Source organism: Schistocerca cancellata, chromosome 3, assembly GCF_023864275.1.
Source record: "Schistocerca cancellata isolate TAMUIC-IGC-003103 chromosome 3, iqSchCanc2.1, whole genome shotgun sequence".
NCBI classification, from domain to species: domain Eukaryota; kingdom Metazoa; phylum Arthropoda; class Insecta; order Orthoptera; family Acrididae; genus Schistocerca; species Schistocerca cancellata.
Window position 1 is genome coordinate 571,497,060 of NC_064628.1, and position 16,207 is coordinate 571,513,266.

A 16,207-nucleotide genomic window follows, 5' to 3' on the forward strand; every position below is an offset into this window, starting at 1 on the left:
TTCTGGTCGGCTGTCACGAGCGCTCGGAAGCTGAACTTGAGTGAAGGCTCTGGAACGCCCTCCCCCAGCCGACCGCATGCGCACGCGGCCTTGGAGCGTAATCTGTGGCGCGTAGGCGATATTAATTTCTCCGGTGTTAGGTGCGAATGCGACTGTGTTTAGGTCATGTTCGGGGGGAGGCCGAGCAGAGACTTTTGGTCGGTTTGCCAGCTGGTGGTGTTTGGGCGGGTCTGTTCCACTATTTTGCGAGCATGTCTGTGCACTGTGCGGTGCTTTATTTGTAGAGTTTAAGAGTACAGAGCTCGTCTGCTGATATTGTGTACTGCATTATTTAAGAGCTGTTTGGTATTGTGTGGTGAAATTAGGAGCTGTTTACGTGTTTCTGGCCTGTGTCAGATGACGACAGTCGGATCAGTGCGGGTGTTTTGTGACAAATATACTCCACTACTAAATAAAATTGCTTGAAATAAATAGAGTGCAGTCCTTCCTTTCTTCCCCAAGCAGCAAAGCGCAGTCTGTGTGGTTTTTGTGCAAAACCAGCAATCTGGTCAGACTGTGAGTGAGTCGCCAAATAACTGGACAAATTTATCTGTAGAGGAGTTACAGGTCTGGATTGGAATGAATATGTAGGTGGGTATTTTTGTGTTGCCAAGTGTAGTGCACTACGGGAGTTGAGAACATGCCTTAGGTCAGCCTTACATATTGACACCTTTGAGATGCAAAAGATTCAAAAAGATATGTCCCAAATAAATAAAGTACACTCGTTACTCCTTCCATCAGCCTATGCACTGAAATTATTGCGGAAAATTAGCAGTTGTTGGGCTATTTGGATGTAAATGTTTTGCATTATTTACGAGCAGTTCGCATGTCTGTAGGCTGCGCTCTGAGTTATTTTTAACTGTTTACAATTAGCAAGCGTGTGTCTAGAGCGTTATAAATGAGTTACGTAGCAGTGCTTTGCAGGTCTGTATGGTGTGGAACATGTCAGTGTGATACATACACTACATTCCTAAATAAAGTAAATTGGTTCCTCCATCCATGGGCCTAGTGCAGGGTGAGTCCTTTTAGCCGAAACGTGTAGGTAGAGGTTGAGTGCTGGTGGCTTAGTTTAGTGGTGATGAGCTTCATTTGCCACAATTTTCTTAGGTTGGTGGCAGGAGCACAAGTGAGCTTTGTTTACTGACAGATTTCGAACTTGGCACTGGTTCCTAGGAGGAAGTGGCGGTCGGGCGGCTGAGGTTGGTACAAGTGCCCTTCCTTTTCAACAATTTTGTTAGATAGGTAGAGAAAGCAGAAGTGACCTTTCTTTACTGCGAGAATTCAAACTCGGCGCTGGTTCCTAGGAAGAGGTGGCTGTCAGGTCCTCGAAAAGTAGTTGAAATTAGGTAGTTGGATACCTTTGCATTGTTGTTGTTGTGGTCTTCAGTCCTGAGACTGGTTTGATGCAGCTCTCCATGCTACTCTATCCTGTGCAAGCTTCTTCATCTCCCAGTACCTACTACAACCTACATCCTTCTGAATCTGCTTAGTGTATTCATCTCTTGGTCTCCCCCTACGATTTTTACCCTCCACGCTGCCCTCCAATACTAAATTGGTGATCCCTTGATGCCTCAGAATATGTGCTACCAACCGATCCCTTCTTCTGGTCAAGTTGTGCCACAAACTTCTCTTCTCCCCAATCCTATTCAATACTTCCTCATTAGTTATGTGATCTACCCATCTAATCTTCAGCATTCTTCTGTAGCACCACATTTCGAAAGCTTCTATTCTCTTCTTGTCCAAACTATTTACCGTCCATGTTTCACTTCCATACATGGCTACACTCCATACAAATACTTTCAGAAATGACTTCCTGACACTGAAATCTATACTCGATGTTAACAAATTTCTCTTCTTCAGAAACGCTTTCCTTGCCAGTGCCAGTCTACATTTTATGTCCTCTCTACTTCGACCATCATCAGTTATTTTGCTCCCCAAATAGCAAAACTCCTTTACTACTTTAAGTGTCTCATTTCCTAATCTAATTCCCTCAGCATCACCCGACTTAATTCGACTACATTCCATTATCCTCGTTTTGCTTTTGTTGATTTTCATCTTATATCCTCCTTTCAAGACGCTATCCATTCCATTCAACTGCTCTTCCAAGTCCTTTGCTGTCTCTGACAGAATTACAATGTCATCGGCAAACCTCAAGGTTTTTATTTCTTCTCCATGGATTTTAATACCTACTCCGAATTTTTCTTTTGTTTCCTTTACTGCTTGCTCAATATACAGATTGTATAACATCGGGGAGAGGCTACAACCCTGTCTTACTCCCTTCCCAACCACTGCTTCCCTTTCATGTCCCTTGACTCTTATAACTGCCATCTGGTTTCTGTACAAATTGTAAATAGCCTTTCGCTCCCTGTATTTTACCCTTGCCACCTTTAGAATTTGAAAGAGAGTATTCCAGTCAACATTGTCAAAAGCTTTCTCTAAGTCTACAAATGCTAGAAACGTAGGTTTGCCTTTCCTTAATCTTTCTTCTAAGATAAGTCGTAAGGTCAGTATTGCCTCACGTGTTCCAGTATTTCTACAGAATCCAAACTGATCTTCCCCGAGGTCGGCTTCTACTAGTTTTTCCATTCGTCTGTAAAGAATTCGTGTTAGTATTTTGCAGCTGTGGCTTATTAAACTGATTGTTCGGTAATTTTCACATCTGTCAACACCTGCTTTCTTTGGGATTGGAATTATTATATTCTTCTTGCATACGTATATAAAATTGTAAACTGAATTATTTAATATGATTAAAATCGAAATGGAATTAAGTACTTAGGTATTTATAGAAGACTATGCCCGTCGCGTGTATGGGGGGTGTGTGACGTAAGCGGGGCGGCGGCGCAACGATTGTACAGTTACTACGTGCGCGCGAGAGAGAGTCAGTTCACGAGCATTCTAGTGCGGACCAAACGTGCTGTTATATAGTTATGGGAGATTCCACTGTCGAGCAAACTTTGCCGCCAAAAGTGTAGCACTGCGTTCTAGCTCGCACAAGTACACGTGGTGTACGGTGAGCAGTCGGCATCGACATGTCTGAACGTGCCCAGGAAAACAACTTTGGCGCCAAAAGTGTGGCAGGGAACAGCCGACCGTTGTGTGATTCAGCTCCAAGGCAAACAATTTTGGCGGGAAACATGCGGAGGCGACGAATACACGTGGTGAGCGGACAAGGGACTGCTGTGACGTCACACTCGGCAAGTTCCAGCGTGTCCAGCAAAGACATGTTTACGACGTGGGAGCGATCGCTGCGCTCGCCCCCAGCATACTGGCAGTCCAGCGCGAGTGGCCAGCCGCCTCACGTGACAGGCATCGGCAGTGTCTCCGCGAGCTGGGCAGGGGGTGGCGAGGATTTGAACTAATTCAGTTGGAGCACGGACGTCGGGGCGACTGCACTGCGATATCAAAGATGTGTGTGCAGACTGTGTTGGAGAACAAGTGATGACCGTACTGCTTGAAACAAATTCTTCAGTCCCTTCCCCCCTGCAAAATCAAAGGACGTGACTTACGTTACTATAAGTGCAGTTTATTATTTGACGCGATTATGATAGGCTACCAGTGAAAAAAGATAAGTGACGGAGAAAGTTCGTACTTGTGATCGATTATGGTGTTGGGATTTGAACTTGTGATAGATTTTTGTTATGTATGTAAGGAAAACGGCTTTCTCGCCGAGAAAATCGGACATCTTGAATAAATAATATTGATAATAATAAATAGAAGTACAGTTTTCGAGGCATTATCGTGTTGGAATTTGAATTTGGCGCAATTTTCTAATGGAGGTAGACCTATAATAATAATAATAATAATAATAATAATAATAATAATAGATAATAAATGATAATGATTTTTAATAAATGATAATGGATAATAATGAATAATAATAAACAAAAGTAAGATTTTGCAGCCATTATCATGTTGGAAATTGAATTTGGAGGGAATTTTCTATTGGAGACAGGTCAATAATAATAAATGATAATGAATGATAATAAATGATAATGAATAATAATAAAGACAAGTGCGGTTTTGCATGCATTATCCTGTTGGAATTCAAACTTACCGCCATTTTTTTCTTCTGGAGGCTTAGGTTAATTGACATAGCACAATTGGTCTATTTTCCCGCCAAAATCCAAACTTCCCGCCATTTTTTCTGGAGGTTAGGTTAGTGGATGTAGCACAATTGGCCTATTTTCCCACCAAAAGCCGCCATCTTGGATGACGTCATGCGCTGTTGCCAAGTCTACATGCCGCCATCTTGGATGACGTCATCGCCGCCATCTTGAATAAATTTGGCAACAATGCAGAGTGGCCTGACACGAACCTTGCCCCACTTCTTACACGTATATGAGAGTAGTTTCTTCCAGAACAGTATGGCAGAAATGGAGAAGGAGATGGTGAAAGGTTCACTCTTATGCTAAGGCACAAGAGTGATGCTGGTCTTGCCTGTTCCTTTATTGCAGTTAAGGTATGATCATAAGTTGTTATGGTATGTGCAGACACATACATACTGAGGTGAAATTTCTTCTAGGATCTCCTTTTGCCTGGCAGCGTGCAGTATATGGATGAGGTATGTACTCTACAAGTAGTTGAAAAACCGCTGTAGAAACATGAAGCCATGCTGTCTCTGATGTCGTTCATAACTGCGCAGGTATTGCCAGCGCAGGATTCTGTGCAGGACTGATCTCTCAATTATGTCCCATAAATATTCGATGGGAATCATATCGGGCGATCTGGGTTGCCGTATCGTTCCCTTAAAATGTGCAGAAGGTTCTTCAAATCAATTGGAAACAATTGTGACCTGGTGACACAACATCTTTCTTTGTGAACGTGACGCTGCAAATGGTCTCCAAGTAGCCGAACATAACTATTTCCAATTAATGATGGATTCAGTTGGGCCTGTATTCAAGTAAACACACCACACATCGTTATGGAGCCACCTCCAGCTCGTACAGTGCCTGCTGACAACTCGGGTCCATGTCTCTGCGGCGTCTGCACCACACTCGAACCCATCATCAGCTCTTACTAACTGGAACTGGACTCGTCTGACCACGACATAAATCACCTTGGGTACAAACGACAGCTCCGCCAGCAGATTGCCCTTTTATACATTGTGTACGCTATACTACCCTCATCTGTAAATGTGCTGGCTCAAACGGCTCTGAGCACTATGGGACTTAACATCTGAGGTCATCAGTCCCCTAGAACTTAGAACTACTTAAACCTAACTAACGTAAGGACATCACACACATCCATGCCCGAGGCAGGATTCGAACCTACGACCGTAGCGGTCGCGCGGTTCCAGACTGAAGCGCCTTTCTCCGCGTGGCCACACTAGCCGGCAATGTAAATGTGCTTATCGCTATTTTATGATTCCTGTCACCTCAGTATAGAGGTCGCTGCTGACTTACACGTCAATGAAAACAAAAAGGAATAATGCTGTATCTGGAGAACGAAAATCACCTCTAGAAAAATCAAGAAGAATTCCACAAACAGAGATCTTCCGAAACTCTTACATATTTGCTCCTCCAAGAGATAGATACCGCTGTAGACAAAGGCGATCAGGCTGATGCTATATTAGCAGACCTCAGGAAGGCATTTCACAGCGCCTCCTAATATCGTTCGATGAAGTTTACCGAGTATCAGACCAGACTGACTACCTTACCGATGGAACTCATAGATTCCTAACGGAATTTCCTACAGGAAATGACAACAACGAAAAAATTGGAGACTTTAGAGCTAATTCAGAGGCTCACCGACATTCATTCTTTCCACGCGTCTTTCACGAATGGAACAGAGAAGAGAGTACCAGTTAGCTGAACCAGCAATAGGTGGCTTGGTGAGTATGATATAGATGTGGATGTTAGCATTGTAATTTATGACGATGACGTTGTTGAACTGTCATAAGACGTTAGCCTGAGTTACACAGTAGTTACTTAATCACGTGTGTCACTTGAAAGTTCCATCCAAGAATACCATTGTCTTAAACATTCGCAGAGAACACTCAAGTTCTCAGTCTTAGTCGCCACCAATCTTTAATTAAACAGACTGAATAGCAGCAGTAGGGATCCATGAACAGACACAGAACTTCTTAGGCACACCGCGAGGAGCACTGTGCATTGTTCCTCAAAGCCCTTTCATTCAAATGGCTGTGATATCTTGAATGGGGTCGTCATCGATTTTACTGCCGGTGAAGAGCTCCATGTTAAGCCGCGACAGCTCGGGAGTTTCCTGCGTGGGCGCCTCCGATACCCGACCGGGCACCGGTATTTGCATTCCATTACAGCGAAGAAAACAACCACTTGAAGTTCGCTCTGCCTTTACCCCAAGGAGCAGTGAGGGTACTTCTGCCGCTAGCAGCTCTGCCACTTCTTCGTGACAGCACTATTTCTTCCATCTAAGAAAAGTTGATATCGATGTGGACCTAGTTTCCGCATGCTGCACTGCAGGGAGCAGTTGCTGCTAGTAACTCGAACTCCATAGTTTTATCGCTCCTAAACCCTGTTCACAAGCAATGTGGGAGCGTAAACGTTACGAGACTCCAAAAGGACTTTCCACTTACTGCAGTTTTTAAAGAATGGAAAGGATCTACAGCCAAACACCATTACTTATTAGTAGTTCCTTTGTGATATGTATAATGTTCCTAGGAAGAACCGTTCCTTCTGACAAAATTTGTAGACCTGATGTCCGGTTATTTACATTTAAAAACTTTTTTTATTTGTGACATCTTCGGCAGTTAGAAATTTATTTCTAAAATTTTTCAGCCCCCCAAACTGTCATCTTCTAAAGGATACCATTTCCGTGAGTGTCTCATATACACTGCCGGAAAAACGAATGCAGCTCTCTCAAGCGCTATGTTCCGTGGTACTAGGGTATAATACATGCATACTGAGCGCCTGAACGATTTCTTACGATCATCGGTGATCAGATGGCGCTCTGGGGGTCTATGTGTGCCCCCTCTGATTTGACTCTGCAGGCGGGACGTGTGCTGGGTAGACGTTAACAGTGTGTGCAATAAACAGGGTGAGTCACGAACTATTGCCACCAAGAATAGCTCGGAATGTATGATAGAAGCTGAAAAGTTTGTGGAACAAATGTTGCATGGGACAACTGTGGCCATATTATGACGCTGGTTTTTTGTTGCTAGGTGGGGTCGCTTCAGAGATATGAAGGTCAACTTTGTTTTTCCAAATGGGATGGTATAGTTTGGTGCTTATTTTCTGATACCGGCTATCGAGACGAATCCAATGTTTGTAAGTAGGCTGGTTATATTTTCTTATTGGCAACGTTACGTAGCGCTCTGTATGAAAATCACTGGCTGTGCTGTGTGCAGACTGTGGCTAGTTTGCATTGTTGTCTGCCATTGTAGTGTTGGGCAGCGGCAGCTGGATGTGAACAGCGCGTAGCGTTGCGCAGTTGGAGGTGAGCCGCCAGCAGTGGTGGATGTGGGGAGAGAGATGGCGGAGTTTTGTAATTTGTCATGAACTGCTATATATATATTATGACTATTAAGGTAAATACATTGTTTGTTCTCTATTAATATCTTTCATTTGCTAACTATCCCTATCAGTAGTTAGTGCCTTCCGTAGTTTAAATCTTTTATTTAGCTGGCAATAGTGGCGCTCGCTGTATTGCAGTAGTTCGAGTAATGAAGATTTTTGTGAGATAAGTTATTTGTGAAAGGTATAGTTTAATGTTAGTCAGGGCCATTCTTTTGTAGGGATTTTTGAAAGTCAGATTGCGTTGCGCTAAATAATATTGTGTGTCAGGTTAAGCACAGTCGTGTATAAATTGTTCTAAGGGGACGTTTCATATGTCGACCCTTAGCCTAGGATACCTCACTGGAATCTTCTGATATTTTCTTGTAGTTTGTGTATTTAGTGTAGCTTTTGTTTATTGCTAGCGCATAATAATAGAGAGAATTTCCTTGGTAGTTGTGGTTTTTCATTGTTGCACAGTAAAACAGTTGTGGCATGCATGTAGATTTGCACCAAGTATTTCGCAGCTGCGCTTGCAATTAACTAGATATTATTTTCAGTTCTATGTTAATGTGTTCTCTTATTTTTCCTCTTCAAATTGTGTTTTTTTGTGTTGTCGTGTGAAATATTGTGACAATAATGGCGTGTGAAAAACGTAATACTAGGCTCCAAAGTAAACTGAGAAATGACAGTGAAGACGAAAGCAGTGTGTTAGCGCCACCGAGTAATGAATTAACTAATGTTGAAAGTAGTAATTTGGTAATTGTACATAGGGAAATGGAGCGGGCTGCAAGCAATGGTGTAGACAGTGAAACAATTACTGAACAGGGAAGCATTATCGATCGATCGGTCGGCAACAGCTCCCCTCAGGAATCCGAAATGACAGAACACAGTATTGCAAATGCTGTAGACTTAGGTTTTGGGTCCTCACCGTTTTCTCAAATGAGTCAAGACACATTTTCTGCTTGTCAAAATGTGAATGTTACTGGTGCAAATGCACTGCCGAAAAGCGTAGAGGAACAGATTCCAGACACTAATGCATTGTTATTACAATTAATGCAACAAATGGGACAAAAGCTTCAAAAGTTAGACACAATGGAACAACACCAGAGACAAACACAGCAACAGTTAGACACAGTGGAACAAAATCTTAAAAAGTTAGACACAATGGAACAAAATCTTCAAAAGTTAGACACAATGGAACAAAATCTTTGGAAATTAGACACTACACTTGAACAAACACGTGAAGATTTAACTACTGAGTTACACCTGCACAGTCACAACAGATGGCTGCTGGCCATCTCTACAAGGACTACAGTGGGTCTGCATCTTTGATGGCCCACCAATACCATTATTTCCACAAGGACTGCAGTGGGTCTGCGCCTCTGGTGGCCCACCAATACCATATTCTCTACCAGGACTACAGTGGGTCTGCTCTGTGACGACCTACCTAACAATCTTCTTCAAAACGTCGAATGACTCTGCTGTGGGTTTGCTCTGTTGTGGCCCATTACCTGTCTGCATGTCAAGAGTCAGCACTGTCTTTCCGTTGGAAGGACAACACTACTTCCTCAAGACTGCATGGAAATCCACTACTTCCGTGTGCATTGTCTTTTACTGCTCAGACTTAGAAAAAAAAAAAAAAAAAACACTGAAATTTTACTGTGATGAACAATCTGGACTGTTTTTATGGACTGTGAGAAAATTTTAGCTTTTGACCAACATTGTATAAATAAGTGTGTGCATTTGCAATGGTGGATGTGGGAAGAGAGATGGCGGAGTTTTGTAATTTGTCATGAACTGCTATATATATATTATGACTATTAAGGTAAATACATTGTTTGTTCTCTATTAATATCTTTCATTTGCTAACTATCCCTATCAGTAGTTAGTGCCTTCCGTAGTTTGAATCTTTTATTTAGCTGGCAATAGTGGCGCTCGCTGTATTGCAGTAGTTCGAGTAATGAAGATTTTTTTGAGGTAAGTTATTTGTGAAAGGTATAGTTTAATGTTAGTCAGGGCCATTCTTTTGTAGGGATTTTTGGAAGTCAGATTGCGTTGCGCTAAATAATATTGTGTGTCAGGTTAAGCACAGTCGTGTATAAATTGTTCTAAGGGGACGTTTCATGTTGTATAATAGTAAGTCCTTTGAAGGTCAACGAAGATCGCAAAGGTGGCATCACAAAGGTGGCATGAACGTCCATTTACAGAAGGTAGCCTATTCGAAGTGATGACCATTGGTATCAATGCAGTGCTGCATTCGTCTTATCATGGACTGAGTGGTATTCCTTATCACATCGTCACTTATCGAAGCACTTCCTCTGACAATTCTGTCTCGCATATCTTCGGGTGTAGTTGGAACGTCTTTATAAACAACGTCTTTTACGAATGCCCGCAATAAAATATCCAGAGGCGTCTAGTCTGACGAAGGAGTCGGCCACGACACATCTCCTCCGCGTCCATTCCAACGATTTGGGAATTGTCTTTGCAACTCATTTCTAGCCATCAGCGAAAAATGTGCCGGACACCCATCGTCTTGATACCACATTCTGTTCATTGTCCCTAAAGGTATTTCTTCCAATAACAGACCTACTGTTTCTTGCAGGAATGTGGTGTACTACTATTAAGATTTCCTTCGATGAAAAAGGGGCCTATAATTCTGTCCCCTAGTATCCCACACCACACATTCACCTACCACAGATTTTGGTGTGCAACTTGCACCATCCAACATGGATTTTCAGTTGCCCAATAACACATGTTATGCAAACTAACATTTGCATGGTTCGTGAATGTAGCTTCGTCGCTAAATGAAATCAGATTAATAAACGTGTCATCCCTCTGAAGCTGAAGTTGAGCCCTTCGGCAGAATTCAATGCGACGCATACAATCCGTACCAGTTAATTCCTGGTGGAGACTGATATGGTAAGGATTATATTTATGGCGATGCAAAACACGAACAATACTATTCTGGCTCATGCCAGATTCCCTTGCGATTTGAAGCGAACTAACACAAGGATCTCGACCCACGGCGGCAAGAGTTCCGATTTCCGTTTCCTTTGCCAGATATGTTTCCAATGTGCCAGGTGTTCTCAATTTATCATACATATATTTAAATATACAGCCTGTAGGGTGATTACATTGAGGATACATTTCAGCGTATAAGTCTCTAGCTCTCACTGAATTTCGTTCGCATTCTCTGTAAATGAAAGCATATCGACTTGTTCTTCGAAGGAATACATCATTCGACGATAGGAGTCTTACCGTTCCTATTAGCGTTGTATTGCGAAATCGTAGAATGTTGTTTAGTTCTCAATGGGACGTTAGACGGATACGCAGTATTCGGCATAGATCTACAATTTCAACGATATAGGGGAGAGAATTGTCACAGCATGTACTTCGGCAAGTGCCGAAGTGATAAGGAATGGCACTCTCTTGTCTCAGTGATGAGAACAAATTTTGTCTGTATGTGAGTGACGGATGTACACGTGTACACTGCATTGCATTGATACCAATGGTAATCACTTCGAATAGGCCACATTCTGTAATTGGACGTTCATGGCACATTTTTGACCTTCGTTGCCCTTCAAAAACCTTACTGCTATACATCATTGGACTCGTCTCGATAGCCGTTATTAGAAAATAAGTACCAAACTACAGCATCCCATTTAAAACAACAAAGTTGACCTTCATATCTCTAACGCGACCCCACATAGCAACAAAAATCCAACGTCGTATTATGGCCCCCGTTATCCCAAGCAACGTTTGTCCCACAAACTTTTCAGCTACTATTATACTTTCGGAGTTATTCTAGGTGGTGATAGTTGGTGACTCATTCTGTATATTCTAGGGACGAACGATGCCCTGTCGACGGGTGCGTACTTGTGTTGAACAACTTCAGCCATTCAAGCAGGGTTGCAACATTGTCCCGCGGGAAGCCACCTGGACCTATCGAAAGGTTTCTCCATATGTTGCACACAATGTACCAGGGGTGTGTCACTGCTGTCAGCTGTGGACACTATTACCGCACCAGCAGACCAGCTTCTGGGCTTGATCGTAATGCACACGAAAATCAATATCGGTACACTGCGAGAGCAGCAGAGTCCAAGCGAATATCATCGAGGACAAAAACCTAGGCCCATGTTGCTTCTGATGTGTCACCACGGGCCATTGTGAACCGTTTCCTTGCAGCTAGACTGAGAATAATCTGTATCTCGCCGGGTTGCAAGTGACACCTCGACTCTATTAAACACTACTATTCTGACCTCGTGAAAGGATCGGTAGGACAGTAGAATGGCACTCTCTTGTCCACAGTGATGAGAACAAGTTTTGTCTGTATGTGAGTGACGGATGTACACGAGTATGGCATAGACATGGTGAGCGACTTATTCCTGACAGCATTAGCACACAACACACATAATTCGCAGCCAGATTTTGTGTCTCTACAGTGTAATGTAACTAGTGCCCGATACAATGCACAGGTTGCTATCCGTGCGTTATGGTCGTTAATTTAAGACAATGGTGTTGTGCGAGCAAGTCTGTCTATTATCGCCATATTTTTGATAGGATGGTGCTGCACTAGAAGGGCTGTGCATGTCCAGAGACCGCTACTGCGACACAACCTTGAAACGGAATTTTTTGTACCGTTCCAATGTTTTATTAAATTGCTAGCACGCAGACATTATTAGCAAGAGTTTCTTCTCTTGCAGGTAATACCTCAGCTGGTGTCCAAAAGGAGAGAGTGGACTAAACAGCGTTATTTATTGAATTTTTTATGTTGTGTACCACGTTTCCCATTTTCCTTGCCTTTGTGCGGCCTGGACGGTATAAATGAGTAAGTGTGTGAACTAGCAGAAAGTTTTAGGCACAGATTGTAACACTGCATGAATCGTCGTTCTGAGGTAGGGTAGTACCAACCCCCCAAGCGTGAACAAGTTTAGCAGAGACCAAGTTTGCAGATCAGGACAAAGATGACACGTAGACGCGCGTATTGGCTCTGTCACGTTGGCGTGCCACCCCCACCACGTTTGTAAGCGGAACGGTTAGGAGAATTCGGTTGGAAGAGCACTTGTTCCTGTGTCGTGGCGCTGGACAGACATGGAGACGCAGCTCTCGTTTTGGTAATGTTAACATAGGTATTAGATTGTCTGAAATCTGCTCTTTAATCAAGTTCAGATGTTGAAATCAGGTGCGAAATTACCACTGAACCCCATAAGGGAATTGGTTTTCTTAATTTACTCGAATTTCAGTAGACCTTGCGTTAGTGCTTTGTTCAGGCAACGCACCATGTGCCTTAAGCTCACGGTCACGTTATTGCTCTGTGCTTAACGGAAATTCACTCATTCAATGTATTTTAATCTGCTCTTCCATCTATAGTAATATTTTGGGGATTTTTATTTATTTTCCATGTGTTTTCATAGTGAACTTGCTTTCGCGCCACGTGGTCGGTTGGAGCAACCGCCGCATTGGTAAATTGTAGTTTCGGTCTGAAAGTATATTGTACACGATGAATAATCATACGATAGTGAGCGAGTGTAAAATAGGGAAGGAAGAATTGTGTGTGTCCATATTTTTCTGGGTTTTTGTTGGCTACTGAAACCTGGTCATGTGGGTTGAACAGCATTGAAGTGATGTTTCTTGTGCACCCCCATAACGATTTGATTTGTTGGCGATGTTGTGCGTTAAGTAAAATACTCGTGCCACTAGGAAAAGTATCGGATTTTAATGCCCACTGATTTAATACAGATTTGCGAAATACTCCTCCACCCTGACCTAGTTTTGCTTGTAGTGTCTTTGCGGAACTTGTTCTGAGTAATCTATAGCGACTGAATGTAATAACCGTGGGTTTACGTATAGCTGCGCGGTTGCATAAAATTACATTGAAGCCAGGTCTGCGCTCCTCTGTCCCCTTCCATAATTACGTGGCGAAACTGAACCTTGTTAACTAGAGACCGATGACGTACATTGCAAGAGAAACACTACTAGTTGTTGAAATACCATCGGTACTGATTAAATAATCTCTACCCTCGACTGATTATTTACTCCGTCCATCAAAAGTTATAGGTGGTATCAGTACCACAGTCGAATTCTGGGTCACGAAAGCAAGTAAAAGTTATATACTGCCTATTAAGCCCCGGATAGGTGCCTTCTGTAGAGGTTCCAAAAAAATATGCGTTATCCGTTGCGTTCAAATTTTTACCGGTTCGTGAAAACCTTCCGCTAGAAATTATTAATACACAGCAGTAACTCGCAGGGGCCAGTAATTTCGTGAACCACACGAATTTAAGAAACCATTTACTACAGACGGTAGCTTGGAGGAGCGGTAGGACATGTCAAAGACGGTAATCTTCCTACTTAGGTAGACTTTTACCAGCACCAGTACTGGAAGCTTATGTTGCACGTGGCGATCCTGTCATGGATTTCGAGTCATAGGTCCTTCTGATCAGTAATTTGGTTGCATTAAATTAAGAAAACTGAATGAAACAATAATTTTTGTCTTGAATAGTGGAGCTCAATACAGCGTATCTTCTATCTATGTTGTATTCTACCGATTTTGTTGTGTCTTGTCCTACTGTTGAATTTAAGGGTGTTTTGGTACATGAGATCGGTTAATTAGATATTTCCGGGGTTATTTTATTGTACGTTGTGTAGTGCGTAGGGGACAGTGATTAAAACCGTAAACATAGGTAATGAGTAAGATTATTACTAGAGCGCGCGCGAAAAGCATAGCAGAGATGGATACGTTGCACGACGAAAACGGTGGTGTGTGCAGCGCGCAGGGATTGCCGGCTGGCGCGGAGTACCAAACCGGGGCGATGAAGTTCGAGGGTCAGCTGACCGCAGGCCACGGACAAACAATGGAGCCTAGTGCATTTGCAATGGGACTCGGGCCCGAGGCAGGTGGTGTGGAGGCGACCTTGGAAGCCGCCAGCAGAGGGTGCGACCCAGGAATGTGCGGCCGAGCCAACGGCACAGGCTAGCGCGGGAAATATGGACCACGAGAACCCACTGTTAGCAAGTATTTCGCAATTCATGAAGCAGCAAGCCGATGAGCAGAAGAGGGTAAATAAGGCGTTAGAAGACTCAAATAAGGCATTACTAGACTCACACAAGGCATTAGAAGATAATTTGACCTTACAAATTAATAACTCAAATAAGGCATTGCGTGAGGAACTAACAAGAAAAGTACATGAATAGATAGGCGCAATTAATACCCGTTTCGACGAACAAGAACACAAGCTGGGGCACCAACAGGAACGCCTATAAGCGTTAGATACCCGAGTCGAAACAGCCACTGCTGGAAACCAGGCACTGGATGACTCCATGTTAAAGGAGATACATTCTGTGGAAACCGAAGTCAGCGAGGCCACACGCAGACTCGAAAATCGGGTCACAGTGCTTGAAAGTGATCTGTCCCTGCGAGAAATAGTGCTGCCTTCCGAGTCGCAAGTTAGAGAAGTATTAGAGAGCGTGTGCACGGAACGGAGAGAAGTGGTTGCTCGTATGAGCGAACAGGTGGCCGCTCAGGGTGAGCAGCTAACGGCGCAAGCAGACGAGATTGATAAGGTCATCAATCAGGTAGGCTTCCTGACGAGTGCGGTAGAGAAAGTCGCGCTGAATAATGATACGGACTCGGATAGGACACAGCCACTTCCTGTTGCGGAATCCGCAGAAATTCAGTCTCTTCTGCAGTTTAAAACGGCGCAGGCGGATATTAACAAACGCAATCGGGACATGATAGCTGACCTGCATAATAAGCTGCAGGAAAGTAAAAGCGCCAACGGCAGTAATTCTGTTAGTAATGCGGCTAGGGGAGCAGAAAGTTCCAGCAGCGAACGTAGACGTAGAGAAGAAGAGGAATACCGTGATTTTGAAGAGAGCCTCGGTAATTTAAGGCGTAATCCGGAGCCGCCTACTCGGACGACTGATGATGGTATGAGTTTTGATACTGATGAGGAAGAATTCAGGAAACACTTCGTCTCAGTGCAATCTATTTTCTTTTCTCCGACCCGACCCACGACGCAGCGCCCTCGATGTGGCTCAATCAATTTGAACACTCGCTGCCTCGCTCCTGGGGAGATGTGCTAAGAATAAAATTCGCGTGCAGTCACCTGAGAGGTGAAGCCGCTAACCGAATGCAAATAATGCTTAAGGACTGTCGAACGTATGAGGACTTTAAGGCGGCTTTCCTCCGCGAGTTCTGGTCTCGGAGCATCCAAGAGCGGGTGAAATTAGGCATCTTAATGCGAGAGAACTGCGTAGACAGTACGTTCAGACACCCGGTAGAGTACTACAAAGACATGGTCAAGAGCAATCAGTTCCTTGAAGCACCGTATGATCCTGAGGAACTCAATAGAATCTGTCTCACTAAACTCCCGAGCGAACTGCGTAAAGAAATTAAAATTGCGGGAAGAGGCATGGACGTAGTGGCTTTCAGAACCTGCTGCAAAAGTTGGGTACCGAAAGAAATATAAGCTAGCAGCAAAACGTCGTTCGGTTTGAAGGTAACCGCGGCGAAAATGTCGGGTGAAGGCGCAACCAGTTTTCCGGTAACAATAATCATGAACTTGGGCATGACATGTGCCTCTTGGAGCCCGCGACAACGCATTGGAGCATGGGGACGCTCTAGGCAAGAACGGTTCCATCGTAACGAGCAGAATTCATGGCACGCAGAGGACGAGAGGTCAGAGGAGCCACATAAT